Here is a 24,657-nt window from a genome sequence, read left to right on the forward strand (position 1 = left end):
CACGCAACTCGGGTCAAGATCTGTTTCTTACTTTGCTTTTAAGAACAGGGCACCATTGAAATGAGTGATTTCTGTGGTAGCGTTGAGTGTGGAGGTGGAGCAATTGAAGTAGAAGATTCCTGGTGTTTGTGACGCCCGTCATTTGGTGTGATGCAGACCCGGTGGGGAGTGTTATTTTATTTAATATTATTTTACTGTCACTATTTTAGTTTAGCAAATGTTTCTTACTTACTTAAAAAAAAAAACTCTGCATTGTTGGTTAATGGCTCGTAAGTAAGCATTTCACGGTAAGGCCCGTTGTATTGGGCGCATGTAACAAATACAATTTGATTTGTACAAGATTTGACTTCAGAAGAGTTACAGCAAATATTTTTTATAACTAACCCAAGATAGACCACAGCCTGTTGTTTCCAATGGGAGCAAATGAATCATAGTGGGCAGAACAAGCAAGGAGGTGGGCAGAGCCAAGCACGAGCTAGCGAGAGCCTATTGGCGTGTTCTAGCATACATTTGCATATTTCCGTTAGGGAACGCCTACTCTGTGAAGCGCTTGTTTGCATTAACTCAATTCACCCTTGCACTCCTTCTAAACAATGCAAACAAAAAAAACTTTGGCAAATGGTAAAGTCTACCAAAAGTCCAATCTGTTCGTAACAGATTCTAGTTTTGGAAACAGAAAACTGTATTGAGATCAAATGAGAAAATTAGCAGAATATCGGCCAAAATCCATCTCGAGTAATCTTCTCCCACTGCCAGCCACTGGGCTTCCTCTCACCACCATATTTAGTAGTGAGTGGAAACGCCAACCGGATGCTTCACATTTATACATCCGGTGAAATATCTGTGTAATTTTTCTATCTGTGGGTACAGGGTGTGTAGAGTGGCATGGTGCAGGAGCAGATAGGGTTAAAGTAGTGGAATTGGGGTAGTGGTTTTTAAATGAGTGTAGGGTTAGTTGGAAGGGTGTTTAAAAAATAGTTTTTATCGCAAAACATAATGGATTTATACTATAGTCCAGTTGGGGGCGGTAATGCAACATATTGGATGCCAACCGCTGTTAAACCCCACAGAAGAAGAAGAAGTTGAAGTTGTTTCATCATTTCAACCAATGGCTGTACATTTCGGGTGAAGACTAGCTCAGAATCAACTTCGTTCAAGTTAGAAGTTTCGTTATACTTTGATTGAGATTCGTTCAAAAATAGTTTTTGCTGGTACATTTTATAAACTGTTGCTACTGGTTTTTATATTTTGTGAATGGTTTGGAATAGATAGGCTCCAGTCGCGAAAGTGCAGACACGAAACTTCAGAACCATTTTGAAAATTGTAAACATTCTACATGCATGTTTGACACTCCCAGCTATCTAGCTAACTCAATAATCATAGACAGTGAAATACTAATTTAATATCCAAAAGTTTAATAGTATTTGTATGATGAAAGTGTCAGCGTGGAGGTACTGATGCATGCAGAACAAAAGCTAAAAACGTGCATGCTTATGATAACTTTAATCATTTAGCCCGAGCCAAGTTACCCACGGAATTCCCTCTTCCTTTGACCGACCTTGTCTTTCCATCCATAACACTCAGTTGAATACGTTGTTAGCTATGATGTTGGCGTGTCAACGATTTGTGAGTGTTGTAAGAAACTCAAGGACCAACAGCGGGGTGTTGATTTGTTTCAGAAGAACATGGTAAATTAGCAGCATAACAAATTCAAGCTGTCTATATGCAATGTCCCCAATGTCTGCTATGGCTCAGGTGGGGTTGTTGTTGCAAATATCAACCTTGAAACCCAAGATTGGCCACAGACTATTGACATGACATTGTGTTATATTGGCGCAGGGATTATTCGGTGTTCCAGAATTGAGTACTCCGGCTGGCTTCGAGGTGGTTTAGCATCGAGCGCTCAGTGAAACGGAACAGCTGGTAGACACAGCCTGCAGTAACCCACCAGGCGCCCTCACCGTGGAAACCTTCGATCAACTGGCTGACAGCCTGTGCAAAGTGGCAGATTTGGTCATGTCTCACAGTCACACTTTGCTTAATAAATCATACAGTGATATCAACGATTGGTATCAGTCTGATTTATTATTTAGTCACACTCAGAGATCATTGGCATCAATGTTGTTGTCAAGCCAAGCTCCTCCCTGTGTAGATATAATATGATACACTCATGATGTTGTAGGCTATTTATTTTCTTACAGGCAGATTTTGTCAAAGTAGGCCTTCCAGCCCCTGCGTTTCGGAATGCTGCTCAGAAGGCATGCATAAACATTGGGACAGTAATCGAAAAGTATGAGCCCTCTTCTGTAATTTCTCTAGTAAAGTATTACATGATGTCAAGCAAAACAAATGTTTAATATATGCTTTCTCTGATGTTTTCTATATTTTGCCCAGATAGGCTGAACACTAATGTCGAAGAGTCTCAAGAACCTATTAGATAACAAAGAGATTCTGGACACTTTGGAACCAGATACAAGGCATGTACTATTCTTCATCAATTAAAGAGATTCTCTGGTACTTTTGTATACTTTTTAGTCAGTAGTTCTGAAAGTAGCCAAAATTGGGCCCCGAAAATGGCATACTATGGAATTTACAGTATGTGCAGATATGTACACCACATCATTGCTCACTCTGCTTTACGTGACCCTCACTCAAATGGTGAGGAGCTGAAGCTCATTGGCTAGAACTCGAATTGCTAGGGGCAGGCCCAAGTGGGGGAAAATGTAGGGAAAATGGCGCAGCACAGCTTCCAGAAAAACAGTCTCTTTGAAACTAGGGATTTCGTGGCTAATTGAGGTGAGACAGTAATTCTGCTCATAGATTATGCATGTATGAACTACACATTGACACATCCAGCCCAAAGCGGGAGGTTTAAAAATTACTTAGTAGTCGCCAAAGTTCCGGAGCATGTCTTTAAATCCTTTTTTATTATCTTCCTGTTTGTATGATGTGTAGCAGTGCATCTTGTCTTACAGATATTTCACAATATATTTGGCAGGAGAGTAGCAGAACTGTTCATGTTTGATTTTGAGATCAGTGGCATTCATCTGGATGATTCAAAGGTTAGTGGTGTAATAGGCTAGCCTGGGTACCAGTCTATTTATAGCTAACATTCCACTCCTTGCCACTCCTTGTCATATGGGCTCCCGAGTGGCGCAGCGGTCTAAGGCACTGAATCTCAGTGCTAGAGGCGTCACTACAGACCCTGGTTCGATTCCAGGCTGTGATTGGGAGTCTCATAGGGCGGTGCACAATTGGCCCAGCGTTGTCCGGGTTTGGCCAGTGTAGGCCGTCATTATAAATAAGAATTTGTTCTTAACTGACTTGCCTAGTTAAATAAAGGTTAAATAAAAAATAATAATATGCAAACGTTCTAACTTAATTCATAAATTATATTGGAAACATTCTAACATTGGGCATTCTGGTGTAATACATTTTCATTGTAAATATACTGAACAAAAATATAAACGCAACATAATGTCAGATTTTACTGAGTTACAGTTCATATAAGGAAATCAGTCAATTGAAATAAATGATTTAGTCCCTAATCTATGGATTTCACATGACTGGGAATACAGATATGCATCTGTTGGTCACAGATACCCCCCCCAAAAAGGTAGGGGTGTGGATCAGAAAACCAGTCAGTATCTGGTGTGACCACCATTTGCCTCATGCAGCGCAACACATCTCCTTTGCATAGAGTTGATCAGGCTGTTGATTGTGGCCTGTGTAATGTTGTCCCACTCCTCTTCAATTGCTGTGCAAAGTTTCTGGATATTGGCGGGAACTGGAACACGCTGTCGTTCATGTCAATCGCCCAAGCACAACGCCATACATGTGGTCTGCGGTTGTGAGGCCTGTTGGACGTACTGTCAAATTCTCTAAAATGACATTGGAGGCAGCTTATGGTAGAGAAATTAACATTCAGTTGTCTGGCAACAGCTCTGGTGGACATTCCTGCAGTCAACATGCCAATTGCACACTCCCTCAAAACCTATGACATCTGTGCCAGTGGAGATGCATGAATTGCGCAAGAGATCGCCAAAAGGCTAGTGTCTCTGGCAATGACAAGGAGTGGAATGTTAGCTAAAGAGACTGGTACTCTGGCTAGTAATAAGCTATTAATGTAATTTCTATCACTGACACTTCATGGAATATATTTTGTGATCCATTTTTGTCATGTACTCATTCACTATGAATTTGCTATCCAACTATACCACATCCTCAGGGAAGTATAACCACAATGTGAGCGTAACCTTAACAGCATCTCTTTCACCTTTATGTTTCACTGTGTGACTCTTTATTTCTCAGAGAGGGAAGGCAGCAGGGGCGGTGTGTTCATTAGGGCGATATGGGCGACGCACTGCCAAACGGGAAAAGGAAGGGATTTTTTTCTAATCAATTATATCACGGCAACAGTAGTTATCAGTGTTCTAATCTAGACGTCTGATCTGCCACTAAATGTCCAATCAGGCTAAAGTCGTGCTTCAAATGCCCCCCCCCCCCTTTTGGGGCGATTTCAGTCAGGTTGAAAATCGCCCCAGAAGTCTCTCATAGACTCTCATGTAAAACATTTTTTTTTCAAATATCAGAGCTTTCAATACAATCTCTATGGGTTTCTGAGGGCTTGCACTTACGCGCTTTCGTCATACGTAACATAACCATGAACGTAACTAAGAAAAGAGCGGGTAGCAGCGTCAATCAATTCACGTACTACTATCAAGATGGCTAACGTTCAGTGCAACTCGATTGTCTCTTTGAAAGAAGTTCACATCAAAGACCATTCAAAACGAGCTACTGGAGTGTATGCTAGCGGTCATGAGGGAACATATTGTGGAGGAGGTGAAGTCGGCGAACTTCGTAGCTATCCAAGCTGACGAGACCACGGACGTTTCTACACAGACACAGCTGGTGCTTGTGCTGAGGTACATAGATAGCAACCACAAAGTGCAGGAGCGCTTTTTTGAGTTCCTTCCCATCTCGGAATCAACCTCAGTCTCAATCGCCAGTGTGCTTTTGGAGAGACTGAACGGTATTTTTGCCGACGACGAGAAAGTCAAACTGTGGTGCACTGGCACTGTACCAGGTTCTCATGAGCTACAACCTCCAGGAGACGTTCTCTGAGACTGTGACTCTGTTGAACATCCTCATAACTACTCCAATGACAACAGCTGAAGCTGAGAGATGTTTCTCAACTTTGACACGAGTTAAGACATTCCTGCGAAATTCAATGGGCCAGGAACGTCTGAATGCACTGGCCATGCTTTCCATGGAGAGGGAACTAGTCCTCAGCATGCCTGATTTCAATGAGAAAGTCATTGACCGCTTTGCTGCATTGAAAGAGAGAAGAGAACAGTTTCAGTACAAGTAATGTAGCCTCTCTCTCTCTTTGTCCCTCCCTGTCTGTCTCTTTAACACACACACGCCCAAATCAGTTCACAGTTGATGTTGTTTAAAATAGTTATTTTTCATTTTTAAAAAAAGTAAAAAAAAAAATAATAATCTGTTCATGTTCATTTTTACAAATCTATACAATTGGCCAGAATATGGTTGTTCATATTTACAAATCTATACAATTGGCCAGAATATGGTTGTTCATTTTTACAAAGCCATACAGATAGCTGTGTTTACCTTTTCTATAAATTATTTTCAAATTCTGTTTTCAGGCAAAATGTCTATCACTGTTCATTTTCACAAATATATACAAGAGGGCAGAATATGGAAGTCTATAAAAATTTCTTATTACCAATAACTTGCATCAATGTTTTCAGTAGCCTCTATCAAAAGCTCCTGCTTGCTTGTTGTGAATTATGCTCAGGTGCACATATTTCCAATTCAACCATGAGGCAAAAAATGTGGTAAAAGCTCTTGTTGATCCTGCAATCTGAACAAATACCAAGATGCTGTATTTTCAGCTGATATTTCATTTGTTTATGGAAATGCATATTGTTTATGCAGTGTTGAGGAATGTGAAAGAACACCCTTGATTATTTTTACTGTGATAACTTATTTTGCTTTTGTAAGCCAACACTTTTGAGATCAGTCAATAAATGCTTCTGGCATTGACTTATATGCTGCCCCTGTCTTCATGTTGTTGCTGGACATATCTTTTTGAAAATGTGTGTAGGTTTTTGAAAATGTTTTTTCAGGAGCCGCCACTGGAAGGCAGTTAGCCTCAATGTCAACCTGCTGGATCTGAACAATGAGTTTCTAAATGGCTCCCACCTGCCCAGTAGGATAGAGAAGAGGGCCCTGCCAGAACACATCCGACACTGCTTCTCCATAGACAGCAACTCCATCCAGATAGGAGGTCTCCATGCAGACTCTCCTGATGAACTGGTGTGTGTTTGCATGTGTGTGTGCAACCCACAGGTCTATCTCTGTACATAATTAGTGGTCTTCCATCTACCATCCCATAGTAGGAAATGGTATTGGCATTGATGGTTTGCTGTGCAGTAGCCTATAGTTATTATATGCTTGTCTTTTCTCTTAGGTGCGGGAGGCTGCTTATAAAATCTTTCTCTTCCCAAATTCAAGTCTGCTGCTTTGTCTGGATGACCTGCTGGCTTGTAGGAATAAGCTAGCCAACTTAGTGGGCTATGAATCTTTTGCACACAGGGCTTTAAATGGAACCATGGCAAAGACCCCAGGTAAAGCACTCTGGCCATTAACCTAATTTCTTAGTGCTCCGCTGCTTGGATAAACGATTGAATTGACTTTGATTCTTCTAACAGAGAAGTGTGTACTGTGTTGACCAGTGTGTTGTGTATGTTTTGTTTGGCAGAGATTGTCATGAAATTCCTTGAATTGCTGACAGACAAACTCTCAGACAGGTATGGTACGAGTCAGAGACCCAGACACTGGCATGACCACTCTGTACAACACACAAATGTTTTGCCCATCTCAAACATATTGTACATGCGGCACATGCTCACACAAGAATTGCCCTATTTCTCAATTCAGAACTGCCAAAGATTTTAATCTGATGAGGGATATGAAGATGAAAATGAACTCAAGAAGTACCGTGAGTCATCTTATAAATGCATTTAATCAGCTCTCATGGTTCTGACGTTCATGTGTAGGAGATCATGACAATCCTTTCAATTTATTTATCTCAGGAACTCATGCCATGGGACCACCCCTACTTCAGCGGTGCTGTGCGGGCAGAGAGGTAAGATACCTATACAAAGGTATATAGTACTATAATAAACCTATGTATATTTTCTCAGTGTACAGAATATAACTTGTCAACAAGGAATCATAGGGAATATCCTTAATAAACAATTGAAGGATTGACAGGAGCTTTATTTTCTACTAAAAGGCCTCTAGAGGGGGCTTGTGTATTGCTTAACGGGATTCAGAAAACAGTCTGCGATAAGGCTATGTTATGAGTGTATGTGTGTGTGCAGGTATAAGATAGATCCCAGCCTGTACAGTCCTCAGTCTCCCTGGGGGCCTGCATGGAGGGCCTCATCATGCTGTTCAGTCAGCTGCTGGGGGTCTCCTTCCAGAATGAACAGCCCATGGCAGGAGAGGTGTGGAGCGAAGACATCCGCAAGCTGGTTAGAGAACAGTCTCTGTCTGTCTGAATGGCACTTAACACCAATGTCTGGGGGCCCCTTTGAGTGAATTAGCAGAAAATGTAATAGTTGCTGCTTGGCTTTTTGTCATTTTAAAGTCTCATTACTCTGCTGTTTAGGTAGCTGGGGATGGATTTGCAGTCCTGCATGGGGATGCAGTCCTGCATGTCCGTTGGTTCTCTTAACAGGCTGTTGTCCATGAGGCAGAAGGTCTTCTGGGATACATCTACTGTGACTTCTTCCGAAGGCCTGACAAACCACACCAGGTTATACAAGCTGCTGTAGAAATACTGTCTAAAGCCTCTGCTAGAGTAAGACACCAGTGCTGATCATACCAAGGCCTTTTCTGTGCCCCCAGGACTGCCACTTCACCATCCGAGGGGGGCGTCTGAAGGAGGATGGGCAGTACCAACATCCTGTGGTTGTCCTGATGCTGAGCCTGCCCCCTCCCACACGCAGCACCCCCACCCTGCTTACGCCATGCACTCCATGCTGGGACGCACACGCTACCAACACGTCACAGGTGACCTGACGCCAGGCCAAGGCCCAATGCTTTTGGAGGGATTTCCCTTCTCTCATTTTTGCATGGTATATTTAGAGTTATATTTTCGGCTGGCGCTAAGGTGGCGCAAATGTCAAACTCACAATAGTTTGCAATTTTGTAATGTAAAAACTAACGCCAGGTTCGGCAATTTACCTGTCTAACATCCGCTCGCTTGTGTTGAGGTGGGTGGGGTGGCAATATTATCAGGTGTGTCCTTAAAAACAAGCACAAAAGTGACAATTTCATGCAGCACTAAAGGGCGGTTTTAAGACCCACCAAAAGCAGGTCTTAACGATAACGCTGTTGATAATGGCTTAGATTATGAGAAGGGAAGCGCAGCCTATCCAGGTGTGACGCACAGTGCCCATGGAAGGAGAGATGTGCCGGTGAATCTCGTACATAGAAACATAAAAATAAAAATAAAAAGCATAGCCTACCCTCCCCTTAATCAAAGCTGGTTTAGTGGCATCTCATTAAGTGCATCTTTTTATCCTGGCCATTAGCCAAAAGTAGTCTGTGAATAAAAGGGTTTAAATGGTCTACTGAGAGTGCTTTGAAATATTTGAGGTTTTTGCCCTCATACCTTTTCATTATTCACAATTCACATACAGTGGGGAAAAAAGTATTTAGTCAGCCACCAATTGTGCAAGTTCTCCCACTTAAAAAGATGAGAGAGGCCTGTAATTTTCATCATAGGTACACGTCAACTATGACAGACAAATTGAGAATTTTTTTCTCCAGAAAATCACATTGTAGGATTTTTAATGAATTTATTTGCAAATTATGGTGGAAAATAAGTATTTGGTCACCTACAAACAAGCAAGATTTCTGGCTCTCACAGACCTGTAACTTCTTCTTTAAGAGGCTCCTCTGTCCTCCACTCGTTACCTGTATTAATGGCACCTGTTTGAACTTGTTATCAGTATAAAAGACACCTGTTGTAGACCTGCACCAGGCTGGGAAGACTGAATCTGCAATAGGTAAGCAGCTTGGTTTGAAGAAATCAACTGTGGGAGCAATTATTAGGAAATGGAAGACATACAAGACCACTGATAATCTCCCTCGATCTGGGGCTCCACGCAAGATCTCACCCCGTGGGGTCAAAATGATCACAAGAACCACACTGGGGGACCTAGTGAATGACCTGCAGAGAGCTGGGACCAAAGTAACAAAGCCTACCATCAGTAACACACTACGCCGCCAGGGACTCAAATCCTGCAGTGCCAGACGTGTCCCCCTGCTTAAGCCAGTACATGTCCAGGCCCGTCTGAAGTTTGCTAGAGTGCATTTGGATGATCCATAAGAGGATTGGGAGAATGTCATATGGTCAGATGAAACCAAAATATAACTTTTTGGTAAAAACTCAACTTGTCGTGTTTGGAGGACAAAGAATGCTGAGTTGCATCCAAAGAACACCATACCTACTGTGAAGCATGGGGGTGGAAACATCATGCTTTGGGGCTGTTTTTCTGCAAAGGGACCAGGACGACTGATCCGTGTAAAGGAAAGAATGAATGGGGCCATGTATCGTGAGATTTTGAGTGAAAACCTCCTTCCATCAGCAAGGGCATTGAAGATTAAACGTGGCTGGGTCTTTCAGCATGACAATGATCCCAAACACACCGCCCGGGCAACAAAGGAGTGGCTTCGTAAGAAGCATTTCAAGGTCCTGGAGTGGCCTAGCCAGTCTCCAGATCTCAACCCCATAGAAAATCTTTGGAGGGAGTTGAAAGTCCGTGTTGCCCAGCGACAGCCCCAAAACATCACTGCTCTAGAGGAGATCTGCATGTAGGAATGGGCCAAAATACCATCAACAGTGTGTGAAAACCTTGTGAAGACTTACAGAAAACGTTTGACCTGTGTCATTGCCAACAAAGGGTATATAACAAAGTATTGAGAAACTTTTGTTATTGACCAAATACTTATTTTCCACCATAATTTGCAAATAAATTCATTAAAAATCCTACAATGTGACTTTCAGGAAAAAAAAATCTCATTTTGTCTGTCATAGTTGACGTGTACCTATGATGAAAATTACAGGCCTCTCTCATCTTTTTAAGTGGGAGAACTTGCACAATTGGTGGGTGACTAAATACTTTTTTCCCCACTGTACCTGCATTTCGCTTGTTCAAATAGGCTATCTATCTCCATTTTCAAAGAGCGCCCCTCGTCTGATTACCAAAGACACGCTCCTCCAAACTATTCAGTCCTCCTATAATGACAGCAACTGCAGATTTTTTTTGAGAATCTGCCTCGCACATAGGCAACGATATAATTGACAGGAGCCTTGTATTTTTTATAGACGTGCGAATGTTATGCGTAAAGACATTTAGGCCTACGTTTGCACACAGTGCCATGGAACCAGAGAAGTGGTTTATGATATCATGCTTCTGATCTGATCCTAGTTATACATATTGTTGTTGGTTTAAAAAATTGATTGATTGGTTTTCGTTTAATTTGATTAAAAAACAAACTTATTAGAATGATTCACTGTCCATGGGTTTATGGTGAGAACGTACATGGCTCGAATGCAATGTCTGCAAATATGATCTATAAGAGGTTCCATGATGTTTATAAAACATTACATTTGCGAGCAGTATAACGGTGAGTGGACATTCCAGCTTTCTCTTTATATTGGATCTTTATCCAGCTCCTGTGAAAAGTTTGGATGTATCTAAAACCCTCAATAGTCTTAAGTTGCCTTGCCTGTATTATATGCAGTCAGGGAGCAATTATGGTGCCTATAACTGTATTTAGACATAGCCTATTTAAAACAAGTTGTTTCGTTTTTATTAGATGTTTGATTAGAATTATACACAGTCTTTTTAGGCCTTATCAATAGCTTAGTGAATTTAATTTTGCTTTTTGACTACGTTTGACTATGTCCAGACTGCAATTTACAGTAGGCCTAGCCCCTATATTAATGTGAATGCTATAGCCTATGTTTAACAATGAATTTCCATATTGAAGCAATGCAATTAGAACAATATGGACTGCAAACATGTTCAACATATTTAGCAAATATGGGGAAGGCTATTTAACGAACTAGGCTGTCATCAACTCTATAACGGACCAATATTCGAATTGGAGTTGATGACAACGCAATACATAAAGACTGTAAATACACAACTTGAACCAACCACATATTTAGGCATGGAACACATTTTGATTGGCCAGTGAGGGGCCAAGCCTCGACACCCTATGCTCGACACACCCACAATTTGATCATAACAAGGTCACGCCAGCTACTGCGCCCGTAATTCCGGTTGTGAAAATAGCACAAATATTTATGACACACCCCCGAACCTATAACACTACGGCCAGAGCAAAGATTTACCATTGCGTTATCTTTGTTAAAATAGAGCTCTTCGTGTATATTTGCTTAGCAGACACATTTATCCAAAGTGAACTACCGTATATGACTAAAAGGCCTACAGTGTCACGATCGTCGTAGTGAACAGACCAAGGCGCAGCGTGATGAACAAACATACTTTAATTAGTTAAAGTGTAAACAAGAAACGACTCGTGAAGTCCACGGTGACAAAGACCGAACACGGAACAAAAACCCACAAACACAAAGGGAAAACATACAGTTTAAATATGGCTCCCAATCAGAGACAACCAGCCAACAGCTGACACTCGTTGCCTCTGATTGGGAGTCACTCAGGCAAACATAGAAATCAACAAACTAGAACCCCCAACATAGAAATAAACACATAGAATAAACACACCCTGGCTCAACAAATAGAGTCCCAGAGCCAGGGTGTGACAGTACCCCCCCCTAAAGGCGCGGACTGCGACCGCGCCTCAATAAGAGCAAAACAGGGGAGGGCTGGGTGGGCATACCTCCTCGGCGGCGGTTCTGGCTCCGGCCTTGCCCACCACCCTCCAACAAACCCCCCATAGCGCCCCTGGTCCGGTCTGGCCCCGCTGGCTGGAGCTGGACTGGACGTAGCAGGAGCGGTTAGCTTCAACTCCGTAGTGGAGCCGTTGACCGGTACCTGGTTAGGCACCGGTGACCCAGGCACGGGTTGTGCCGGACAGACGACGCGCACCCCTGGCTTGGTGCGTGAGGCAGGAAAGGACCGGACCTGGCTGACGATGCGCACCCCTGGCTTGGTGCGTGGAGCCGGAACGGGCCTCACCGGACTGACGACTCGCACCCCTGGCTTGGTGCGAGTGGCAGGAACGGGCTGGACCAGGCTGACGACTCGCACCCCTGGCTTGGTGCGAGTAGCAGGAACGGGCTGGACCAGGCTGACGACTCGCACCCCTGGCTTGGTGCGAGTGGCAGGAACGGGCTGGACCAGGCTGACGACTCGCACCCCTGGCTTGGTGCGAGTGGCAGGAACAGGCCGGGCCGGGCTGGCGACGCCCACCGTATACTTGGTGCGAGTGGCAGGAACAGGCCGGGCCGGGCTGGCGACGCGCACCGTAGACTTGGTGCGAGTGGCAGGAGCAGGCCGGGCCGGGCTGGCAACGCGCACCGTAGACTTGGTGCGAGTGGCAGGAACAGGCCGGGCCGGGCTGGCGACGCGCACCGTAGACTTGGTGCGAGTGGCAGGAACAGGCCGGGCCGGGCTGGCGACGCGCACCGTAGACTTGGTGCGTGGAGCAGGGACAGGCCGGACTGGGCTGGCGACGCACACCGTAGGCTTGGTGCGTGGAGCAGGGACAGGCCGGACCGGGCTGGCGACGCACACCGTAGACTTGGTGCGTGGAGCAGGGACAGGCCGGACTGGGCTGGCGACGCACACCGTAGGCTTGGTGCGTGGAGCAGGGACAGGCCGGACCGGGCTGGCGACGCACACCGTAGGCTTGGTGCGTGGAGCAGGGACAGGCCGGGCCGGGCTGTCGACGCACACCGTAGGCTTGGTGCGTGGAGCAGGGACTGGCCGGACTGGGCTGGCGACGCACACCGTAGGCTTGGTGCGTGGAGCAGGGACTGGCCGGACTGGGCTGGCGACGCACACCGTAGGCTTGGTGCGTGGAGCAGGGACAGGCCGAACCGGGCTGTGGAGACGGATAGGAGCCCTGGAGTGAAGAGCGGCCACAACCCGTCCTGGCTGAATGCCTACCCTCACACACTCTGTGTGAGGCATCCGCACAGGACGTACAGGGCGGTGTATCCGTAACCAAGGTGGCCTCCCAGGTCCAGGACCCTTTCCCGTCCAATATCTCCTCCCATGTCCAGGCTGCCTGCTCCTGGACACGCTGCTTGGTCCTGGTATGGTGGGTTTTTCTGTCGATCGTCGTAGTGAACAGACCAAGGCGCAGCGTGATGAACAAACATACTTTAATTAGTTAAAGTGTAAACAAGAAACGACTCGTGAAGTCCACGGTGACAAAGACCGAACACGGAACAAAAACCCACAAACACAAAGGGAAAACATACAGTTTAAATATGGCTCCCAATCAGAGACAACCAGCCAACAGCTAACACTCGTTGCCTCTGATTGGGAGTCACTCAGGCAAACATAGAAATCAACAAACTAGAACACCCAACATAGAAATAAACACATAGAATAAACACACCCTGGCTCAACAAATAGAGTCCCAGAGCCAGGGTGTGACATACAGTCTTCTTGTATTTGTATGACCTCCTGCGATACAGGGCTAGCATTGCATGCTATCGTGAAAAAGGTACTACATAGTAAAGTTTGTAAACAAGCTATTTTGTGAGAGAGTTTTAGTAAACAAGCTCTTTTGTGAGAGACTCATCTTCTCCTGACAATGGTATTTTCCAGGAACCAGATGCTCCACTGAATTTGTTGAAGTACCCTCCATCCTCATGGAGTTCTTTGCCACAGACTATCAGGTGTTGAATCAGTTTGCACAGCACTATCAGACCGGACAGGTGGGCAACACAAGTTCATACCCGTCTTCTGTAACTTTCCCTCTCACACAGTCATTCTTAACATTATGGAATCTATGTATATGGAGTAGCATTAGTTATTTAGCTGTTTGGTAAGGTAATGTTCTAAGCTGTCTTCAGCTGTCCTATCAGACTGTCTGGTATAATACTGTAGACTTTGGCAGCCCTTTATTTAATAGTTACAAGACACATCACTAGCTCTGCATAAGCTGTGAACCAAATGCACTTGAACACGTTGGTTTTTGTCATGGTTCTGAATCAGACAATGTCTGCTGACTAGACAGACCACAAACATGAGCACTTACTATTTTTTGGTTGTAAGATTTTATTTTGTATTTTATAAACAATACAAAATATACACATACAAACGACAACATCATCCAAACTTACTGTTGTATCCTGATATCAAAGTCAAGCTAATAGCAAACGTTTTACTTAGCCAAATCCTGAAGGCAAGGAGAGGTTCACCACACAGAAGAAGTCGATAGATGGGTGTGTTTTGTTTGTCTCAGAATGATTTCTTTCTATTTCAGCCCCTGCCCAAGAGCATGGTCTCCTGCCTTTGTGAATCTAAGAGAATCTGTGTGGCTGCGGACACTCAGCTTCAGGTAGCCACAGTGTCTGTGTCTAGCAGTTATGCTGGTTGTACCACAACCAATGGGAAAACTATCACTTTACTCATTAAATAATTAAATAATTGCTATGTTTATTTTTTCACTGTTTTTTTAATGTTGCTTTGGATCAAGTGTATCATGGCAAGCCACAAAATCAGTCAACGACAGACATTCTAAAAGAGATGCAAGAGAAATTCTATGGACTACCTTACATTCCAAATACTGTACGTGCATAGATATCTGAGAGTGAGTCTCAGTACTGAAACTGTGGACGGTAGTGATCTGTAAATGTCAGATCGACTATTCTCTCTCTCCCTGATATAAACCATCCGCTCTGTACCCCTGCCTACTGTGTGTGAGAGAGTTAATATCCAGAGAGGAACATAAAACATAGAATAGAACAACCCAGAGACCTCCAGAGGCTATTTCTTTTCAACTGTAATTACAGTTGTGGGGGGAAATGCCGATAAGAATGATTGTGCTCCCTGAAATGGCTGAACCACAGCTAACCAATCTCTACTCCAAGATACAATTTTCTAGTCCATTCCATCTGTTTTGTTACCAAATAGCAGAGCTCAAGTCTTCCTTCGGGTATATTTAAGATAAAAGTCATTTCCCAAATGCAAAAAGACCAATAGTAGTGAAACTCAAATATAATTTAGGTTGGACCACAAAATGATGCTGCTCTTCTGACAATGTATATACTTTTTATTTACAGTTGGAAAATGTAGTGTTTAATTTGAGGTTTATTTAAGTTGCTAGAGTTTTAAAATCTCTAGCAACTACAGCTGGTTGCAGTGACCATATGGAATCACTTTCACCCCGGTCTTTGTTTGGAACCGTGACACTCAGCTAGCCTTTTGATAGGCCTTATCTGTCATTGACCGTGAGAAGCAAAGGGGAGGGTTCCCACTTGGTTTGGCTTATAACAAGTCCCCACATTGACAGCCGAGCTCTTATCATTAAAACAAGACTGTGTAGGAGTTACAAAATAACTTGCAAGAGAGAGAATACACCAAATTATTCACCAAGAGAAGATAAGCACTGCATGTCTCACTTATGTTCTGAATTTTGGGTGAAATACTTTACTTTGTGTAAGTCATATTTGAGAAGGTGGCTACGAGAGAGTTAAAAAATATATATTTTCCAATATAGTGAAAATAAGTGTCTTTAGTTGGAACTGGTATTCGTCCCTAGGCCTGGAAGCTGAGATTCAGCCACCTCATTGGCTATGGTGTGAAGTACTACTCCTACCTCATGTCACGCGCTGTAGCCTCCATGGTGTGGAGGCAGTGCTTCCTAAAACACCCCTTCAACAGGTGAGAGAAACTCACATGACCATGTTGTAAAAGCAGATGTTCTATTTTCTCAAAGGTCTTATATGTCTGGTCTTCCATGTCTTCCTCTGCTATTTGACTTTAGAGAAATCTATACTACCTGATAAATGGATTCACTCACACCAGTCTGAACATGACAGTGACTGCACGCCCACATCACGGATATCACTGTGACTTCCTGCATTGCACATCAGGGGATTTGTGTTTAGAAATGCATGATTGTTTTGCCTGGGGTGTTATGTCTTTCTCAGAAATGTTTTTCTCTCTGCTCTTTTCTTCTCTGTCATGGGGGCTTGTAGAGTGGCATACTACAGTTCCCTGTCAGTGGCAGTGAAAGCACAGCTCAACCCCCATGCAAACTAAGCCAGTACAGTATTCACAGAGGCAGCCATATCCTCATCTGTCTGGCATAAACCCCAATCCTCTCTCTTTCCATCTTTCTTCTTTCACGCCCTCTCTCCCTCTTCCTCTCTACCTGTCTCTCGCTCTCTGACTACTCACCCCCTCCACTTAATCTCCCCCACAGGGAGATGAGAGAGCGCTATCACAGGGAGATGCTAGCTCATGGAGGCAGTAAGGAGCCCATGCTTTTGGTGCAAGGTAAGGAGCTCACTCAAACTCACCCTTTTCTTTGTCTGCTACCTTCCTCCTTTTCCTTACTACTTTGGGTTATTGCACACTCTTTCCCCTCCTATGATGAGATGGGGGGTTTTGCACTTACGATCATTAGTTCCTTCCCCAGGTCACCACTCCTTTATGTATAGTATGATCAACTGATTTCATTTTGGCAATGCCATCAATGCATAGCGCTTTAAGTTTATTTTGCTGGTGTATATGGCTGAGGCGCAGGCCTCTGCTACTTCAAACTCTTAATTATAGGGGTATGTATGATGATGGCAGTTGCTTTGCCCTGGGGTTGGAAACAGGTAAGGGCTGCTACTGTGCAACTCTGATGCCTCCCAGGTTATCCTGAAACCACTGTAAATCTCAGGAAACTTTAACGTGTGTTTTTCATGTCAGCAATCAAGATTTTAAGATGTATAACTTTCAAAATACAGAAATACAGCTGGTATGATGCGTTTTGCATGATGTATTTTGAAAGTTATATAATCTCCTTACTGCTGACATGCAAAACATTTTGGGACCATATCAACAATGGACTAATGAAACAAATACCAAAATATTGTTTTTGGATGGTTTTCCTTTTATTCAAAGTGGTACCTCATGGAGGCTCTTCAGATAGATTTTTACATCCACGTTGTAATCAACAATTAGAAAACATTGAAACTAGATGTTATTGCATCCACTCACAGCCAAATAGTCTCTCTAAACCCACCCTCATTAACATTCCTTGGAGTCACTCCGAACTTGTTTTTCATATCCACCTTTGCAGTGGGGCTCTATAGTCTCGAAGTGTAATATTTGGCTGACATTCATGATTTGTCTGTATTTGAAGAAGGTGAAATGGATGAACCACTGGGATCACTCTCCCACAAGTGAGGTATATGGCAGAGCTTTCATTTTCAATTGCCGTGGTTACTCGATCAGGCTCTGAGAGTGTTGACATGCATCACTGGGAATGAACCTCTTAGTAGCTGTCAGCATGACATGAGTATAGCCCAAGCTGAGATGTGTTCCAATACAGAACAAGCACAGCTAATCAGTGGTGTATTACAGGCCAATTTAACATGGTTGCATCTACAGTTGAAGTCGGAAGTTTACATACACCTTAGCCAAATACATTTAAACTCAGTTTTTCACAATTCCTGACATTTAATCCTAGTAAAAATTCCCTGTCTTAAGTCAGTTAGGATCACCACTTTATTTTAAGAATGTGAAATGTCAGAATAATAGTAGAGAGAATGATTTATTTCAGCTTCTATTTATTTCATCACATTATCCAGTGGGTCAGATGTTTACATACACTCAATTAGTATTTGGTAGCATTACCTTTAAATTGTTTAACATGGGTCAAACGTTTCGGATAGCCTTCCACAAGCTTCCCACAATAAGTTGGGTGAATTTTGGCTCATTCCTCCTGACAGAGCTGGTGTAACTGAGTCAGGTGTGTAGGCCTCCTTGTTCACACACGCTTTTTCAGTTCTGCCCACAAATGTTCTATAGGATTGAGGTCAGGGCTTTGTGATGGCCACTCCAATACCTTGACTTGCTGTCTTTAAGCCATTTTTCCATAACTTTGGAAGTATGCTTGGGGTCATTGTCCATTTGGAAGACCCATTTGCGACCAAGCTTTAACTTCCTGACTGATGTCTTGAGATGTTGCTTCAATATATCCACATAGATTTCCTTCCTCATGATGCCATCTATTTTGTGAAGTGCACCAGTCCCTTCTGCAGCAAAACACCCCCACAGCATGATGCTGCCACCCCCATGCTTCACAGTTGGGATGGTGTTCTTCGGCTTGCAAGCATCCCCCTTTTTCCTCCAAACATAACGATGGTCATTATGGGCAAACAGTTCTATTTTTGTTTCATCAGACCAGAGGACATTTCTCCAAAAAGTATTATCTTTGTCCCCATGTGCAGTTGCAAACCGTAGTCTGGCTTTTCTATGGCGGTTTTGGAGCAGTGGCTTCTTCCTTGCTGAGCGGCGTTTCAGGTTATGTCGATATAGGACTCGTTTTACTGTGGTTATAAATAATTTTGTACCTGTTTCCTCCAGCATCTTCACAAGGTCCTTTGCTGTTGTTCTGGGATTGGTTTGCACTTTTCGCACCAAAGTACGTTCATCTCTAGGAGACAGAACGCGTCTCCTTTCTGAGCGGTATGACGGCTGCGTAGTACCATGGTGTTTATACTTGCGTACTATTGTTTGTACAGATGAACGTGGTACCTTCAGGCGTTTGGAAATTGCTCCCAAGGATGAACCAGACTTGTGGAGGTCTACAATTTTTTTTCTGATGTCTTGGCTGATTTCTTTTGGTTTTCCCATGATGTCAAGCAAAGAGGCACTGAGTTTGAAGGTATGCCTTGAAATACATCCACAAGTACACCTTCAATTGACTCAAATGATGTCAATTAGCCTATCAGAAGCTTCTAAAGCCATGACATCGTTTTCTGGAATTTTCCAAGCTGTTTAAAGGCACAGTCAACTTAGTGTATGTAAACTTCTGACCTACTGGAATTGTGATACAGTGAATTATAAGTGAAATAATCTATTTGTAAACAATCGTTGGAAAAATTACTTGTGTCATGCACAAAGTAGATGTCCTAACCGACTTGCCAAAACTATAGTTTGTTAACAAGAAATGAGTGGAGTGGTTGAAAAATGAGTTTTAATGACTCCAACCTAAGTGTATGTAAACTTCCGACTTCAACTGTAGTTTAATTTCTGTAATATGAATGAACTCAAACACAACGAATCAGAGTTAAAACAATAGATAAAGCGCACAAAAAAAAATAAAGATTTTCTTTCCTCCAAACAAGTTTCCAATTTTCTTCATGGACGTCCTTGTAAGTCCTTTGTATCTAAATCTGCTTCAGAGGTCCCCTACCATTGAATAATTCGTGGACGCTCTAGTAGTTGACCTGGACACAGACTGTAACCTGCTGTGATGATTCCTCATGAGCGAATCCTACTTTTGTTTTTTACCTACGGCGAATTACCACCGGAAATTAGGTGCAGTGCCCCTCCCCACTTACCTCATCCTACACAAAAAGCGAATGTCAAAAGTCCTTCCTCGAATCCTTGCGTCCTCTGTCTCCACTTCCCTCTGTCTTGTTTGAGCAGGTGAGAAGAGGGCACAAGGAATCAAGGAAGGACTTGAGATTCACCCGTCCCTCACACACATACCTATCCCTCAGTATCCTTATTTAATCTTGACATCTGGAGTCTTGCATCTCAATACTTTGAAGCCTCCTTTATGACACACTATCCCTTTCTGGATAGGTGATAGTAATATGATGGAAGCCATAATGGCTGCATTATTACTTTCACCTGAATAGTAAAGGATGTATTGAGATACAGCCTCAGATTCAGAGAATGGAAATGCGTAATGACTGAATGGTGGCCTGAAATAAATTGATTATATTTAATATACATGTTGAATGTTAAGTGCTATTCCGCTGCAGTGTCCTGGTGAGTATGACGGAATGAAATATGAAGTGTGTATAATATTGTATTATTGTATTTTATGACGTCATCCTTGTCCCAATGTGAATAATGAACCCTTATAAAATCTGCATGTTGCCAGTGCCAACCTCATATTGTGTTGTCTACGGTCATTTGCCATCTGAACAACTAGTGTTCTTGTGTGATAGGCGATCACTTCATAACTCTAGCTAAGGGTTTAAGCTATTGAATGAATCATTCTTGAATGCTCCTTTTACGAGTCAGACCGACAGCAGTCGGATTAGTGAAACAAGTGAAAGAGCTGTGGGGCTGCCAGTGTTTTGACATGGAGGATAAGGGGACGGTAGGTGTGTGGGTTGTCTGTCTGTCAGGGGGTCTGGAGGGGCTGCAGATAAATGAGACTCACTGGAGCAGTAAGAGGGATCTGGCACTGTGCTGGCCTCTGCAAGAGCTCTCCTCTATTCTCTGGTTTTCCCTCATACTAACAACCACCATTAAAACAATGGGTAACACTTGACACCCTGCTCGTTATGCCTTCATGACAATGTCGTAAACATGTAATTATTCATTCATTTAAATGACAAGATTTAGAATATATTTACATACACGTTACAGATTATTCTGAAAAGACACATTCCGAGATAATTGGTCAAATTTAAAGCTGGAATCCATAGCGGTGAAACATGCAATATTACAACAACAAAAACGTTATTTCAAACAACGAGCACAGTTTTTCTCTCGGGCATCATTGCATATTATTGCATGCGTGATAGAACAGCAGAGTATGTACTAAAATTATTTTACCACGAGGCAGGATGCGCCTCTGCCCCATTTAAAAAACAATAACAAATGCACCTGGGGCGACCAGTGGCGCTGTTTAAACTTATGCAGATGTTAGCTTTATACTATATCAGTCCCCAGCCCACACATTTTGGTAATGGCAATAAGATATACTGTATGAGGAAAATTACAGGTTTTAATTGCTTTTGAAACTAGCAAGTCACGTCTGTCAGGTTGAGCAGTTGCAATGTTATGTCACATAACCACAAATCTATTGAGACACAGTCAACATATCAAATGTTATCCTCATGAAGAAATGGTCCTTGCTTTTAGGCCTACTCAGTACAGTTTGTTTAGTGAATCCCAGATCTTTAGGTTTTTGCTCCAGCCCTATTCTATCGCACCTGATTCTAATAATTAGCTAGTTGATAAGCTGAATCAGGTTAGTTACAACTGGGGTTGGAGTGAAAACCTACAGGTGGGTAGCTCTCCAGGAACAGGGCTGGAGAGCCCTGCTCTAGGGTAAATTCCTCAACAGACACCTCTACCACCTGAAGGACATGAAAATGTCCCTTGCAAGCCCAGGCTAACAACAGAACAACATTCAACAAGTTACGGCCGTGCCATGGTACGGCTGTGCCTGATGTGATACCTGATGGACCTGAATATGCTCAAAGCTGGGGAACTCTGCGTCTTAGCAGCTACAACCCTGGCATGGCTCTGATAGTGCAAAACAATAAGTGTATACAGTGGCTTGCGAAAGTATTCACCTCCCTTGGCATTTTTCCTATTTTGTTGCCTTACAACCTGGAATTAAAATTTATTTTTTGGGGGGTTATATCATTTGATTTACTCAACATGCCTACCACTTTGAAGATGCTAAATATTTTCTATTGTGAAACAAACAAGAAATAAGACAAAAAAACAGAACTTGAGCGTGCATAACTATTCACCCCCCCCCCCCCCCCCCCCCAAAGTCAATACTTTTTAGAGCCACCTTTGGCAGCAATTACAGCTGCAAGTCTCTTGGGGTATGTTTCTATAAGCTTGGCACATCTAGCCACTGGGATTTTTGCCCATTCTTCAAGGCAAAACTGCTCCAGCTCCTTCAAGTTGGATGGGTTCTGCTGGTGTACAGCAATCTTTAAGTCATACCACATATTCTCAATTTGATTGAGGTCTGGGCTTTGACTAGGCCATTCCAATACATTTAAATGTTTCCCCATAAACCACTCGAGTGTTGCTTTAGCAGTATACTTAGGGTCATTGTCCTGCTGGAAGGTGAACCTCCGTCCCACTCTCAAATCTCTGGAAGACTGAAACAGGTTTCCCTCAAGAATTTCCATGTATTTAGCGTCATCCATCATTCCTTCAATTCTGACCAGTTTCCCAGTCCCTGCAGATGAAAAACATCCCCACAGCATGATGCTGCCACCACCATGCTTCACTGTGGGGATGGTGTTACTTGGGGTGCTGAGAGGTGTTGGGTTTGCGCCAGACATTTTCCTTGATGGCCAAAAAGCTCAATTTTAGTCGCATCTGACCAGAGTACCTTCTTCCATATGTTTGGGGAGTCTCCCACATGGCTTTTGGCGAACACCAAACATGTTTGCTTATTTATTTTTCTTTAAGCAATGGCTTTTTTCTGGCCAATCTTCCGTAAAGCCCAGCTCTGTGGAGTGTACGGCTTAAAGTGGTCCTATGGACAGATACTCCAATCTCCGCTGTGGAGCTTTGCAGCTCCTTCAGGGTTATCTTTGGTCTCTTTGTTGCCTCTCTGATTAATGCCCTCCTTGCCTGGTCCGTGAGTTTTGGTGGGCGGCCCTCTCTTGGCAGGTTTGTTGTGGTGCCATATTCTTTCCATTTTTTAATAATGGATTTAATGGTGCTCCGTCGGATGTTCAAAGTTTTATTAAATTTTTTATAACCCAACCCTGATCGTTACTTCTCCACAACTTTGTCCCTGACCTGTTTGGAGAGCACCTTGGTCTTCATGGTGCCGCTTGCTTGGTGGTGCCCTTGCTTAGTGGTGTTGCAGACTCTGGGGCCTTTCAGAACAGGTGTGTATATATACTGACAGATCATGTGACACTTAGATTGCACACAGGTGGACTTTATTTAACTAATTATGTGACTTCTGAAGGTATTTTTCATTTCACTTCACCAATTTGGACTATTCTGTGTATGTCCATTAGATGAAATCCAAATAAAAAGCCATTTAAATGACAGGTAGTAATGCAACAAAATAGGAAAAACACCAAGGGGGATGAATAATTTTGCAAGGCACTGTAGCAGTACATATTTGGCATGGTATAAAAACAGCATAATATCTGCATTATACTTTAATTCACATGAGGACAATCTTAGTCAGCACAAGGGGGATGAGGGAGAATCTGTGATTGAGGCAGGGTTACCATGAGGTTTCTTCTCCAACTATCTCTTGCAGTAGAAGCACAGAGAAGCACTAGGGCCAGTAGGACAGAGGCCAGGGCGCTACAGATGACCGCAGCCAGGACTGTGTCCCTGGGGCTGGACGAAACCATGGATGAAAGGGGCACCAGGTTCACCCTGCTACTGCCTACACTGTAAACACGCATATACACATGCACAGGGACATATATCATTAAGCTGTTTATACTTAGGTGCAATACTGCACACCCACACAACAGTTACGACACCCATTTTCTCAAAGCATGCCATGCAGATGTGTGTTTTTAAGTGTGGGATGATTCAGATTTGTAATTGAATGTAGGTTCAGTGTGTGTGAGTGTACATGTGTCTGTAGGCTACTGTATGTTGGCATGTGTATATTTTGTCTTTCAGTGAGGCATTGAATGCTCTCTCATAAGTCGTCCTCTTTAATAGTGACTTCTCAGAGCCAAAGACGCAGCACGAGTCTGGTTGTCTCTGTTTACCCAAAGCCTTCCTGCTCATCAGTTCAGATAGAGGACAACCTATTGAAACAAGGTCACATGCTGATCTAATCATAACACTGTTCTGTGCCAAAACCCCTTTGGTACATACCACCGGGGCATCATCAAGGGGTTAGCTTGGAAGTACAAACTACAGTAAGATTCTTCAGTTGAAAGGATATGCAAGAACTTACTTGTGCTGGCCTAGACATTGTTTTTGTTTTTTTAATCGTCACTATGAATAAAATGCCGCTCCATCACAACTGGAGGCATGTAGTGAGAGGTTGTGAGAAGACACTTGGAGAGCACCCTCACTCTGGGATACAATAACCTATTTGTCTCATAAGAATTTCACATTTCAACTACAAAAGTGGAGTGGGAAAATATCAAAACACGTGGTCTCTCAGATGCTCTTGAAATACATTTTTGTAACTCAAAATCATCTAAATGAGTATTTTACATCTGAATATGAATTGAGGCTGGTACATAATGGACGTGTGGGCAAACAATCTCAAAAAGATGGCTAAACAGACAGACATCGGTAAAGCTCATTTCACATGTTCCCTGATAATATTTTCTTGAATTAATCTAAAAGTGGTACAGTAACATTAAGTGTGCATGTGGTAGGGATGCACCCTACATGGACTGAAGCGCAATCTTGCCTATGGGAGATAATTTGCATTGATGAAAAGGCCAACTCACAGAGAGGCTCATAGGCAAGAGGAGTGTCTCTACAGGGTACACAGTTCATGTCCTGAAACCCACTCCGTTTGGTTTTCCTATAGAACCTGTAATATAAACAACAGCATTAGCGGCACAATGGGTGCACACTTCTGAGATAATGGGGAGGTTCAGACAGCAGCTGTCCTCACCCGGGCAGTGAGTCTCCACACACGGCATTGCCTGTGGTGGTGCAGTTAGCC

At 43.2% G+C, this 24,657-nt stretch overlaps 1 pseudogene across 1 annotated transcript; it reads left to right on the forward strand.

Annotated features, from left to right (window-relative positions):
• The first annotated feature begins 1,431 nt into the window (after positions 1-1,431).
• Positions 1,432-19,538, forward strand: LOC311143091 (mitochondrial intermediate peptidase-like; annotated as a pseudogene). The gene is made up of 20 exons: positions 1,432-1,451; positions 1,601-1,688; positions 1,840-2,013; positions 2,202-2,290; positions 2,399-2,477; positions 2,999-3,071; positions 6,166-6,339; positions 6,494-6,650; positions 6,785-6,833; positions 6,964-7,024; positions 7,119-7,171; positions 7,410-7,562; positions 7,769-7,846; positions 7,939-8,103; positions 13,872-13,981; positions 14,533-14,607; positions 14,718-14,837; positions 15,811-15,932; positions 16,477-16,550; positions 19,443-19,538. The product of its transcript is annotated as a mitochondrial intermediate peptidase-like (transcript).
• Positions 19,539-24,657: the final 5,119 nt, after the last annotated feature.

This window comes from Coregonus lavaretus, assembly GCF_964263955.1.
Source record: "Coregonus lavaretus genome assembly, chromosome: 15".
Classification (NCBI taxonomy): Eukaryota; Metazoa; Chordata; class Actinopteri; order Salmoniformes; family Salmonidae; genus Coregonus; species Coregonus lavaretus.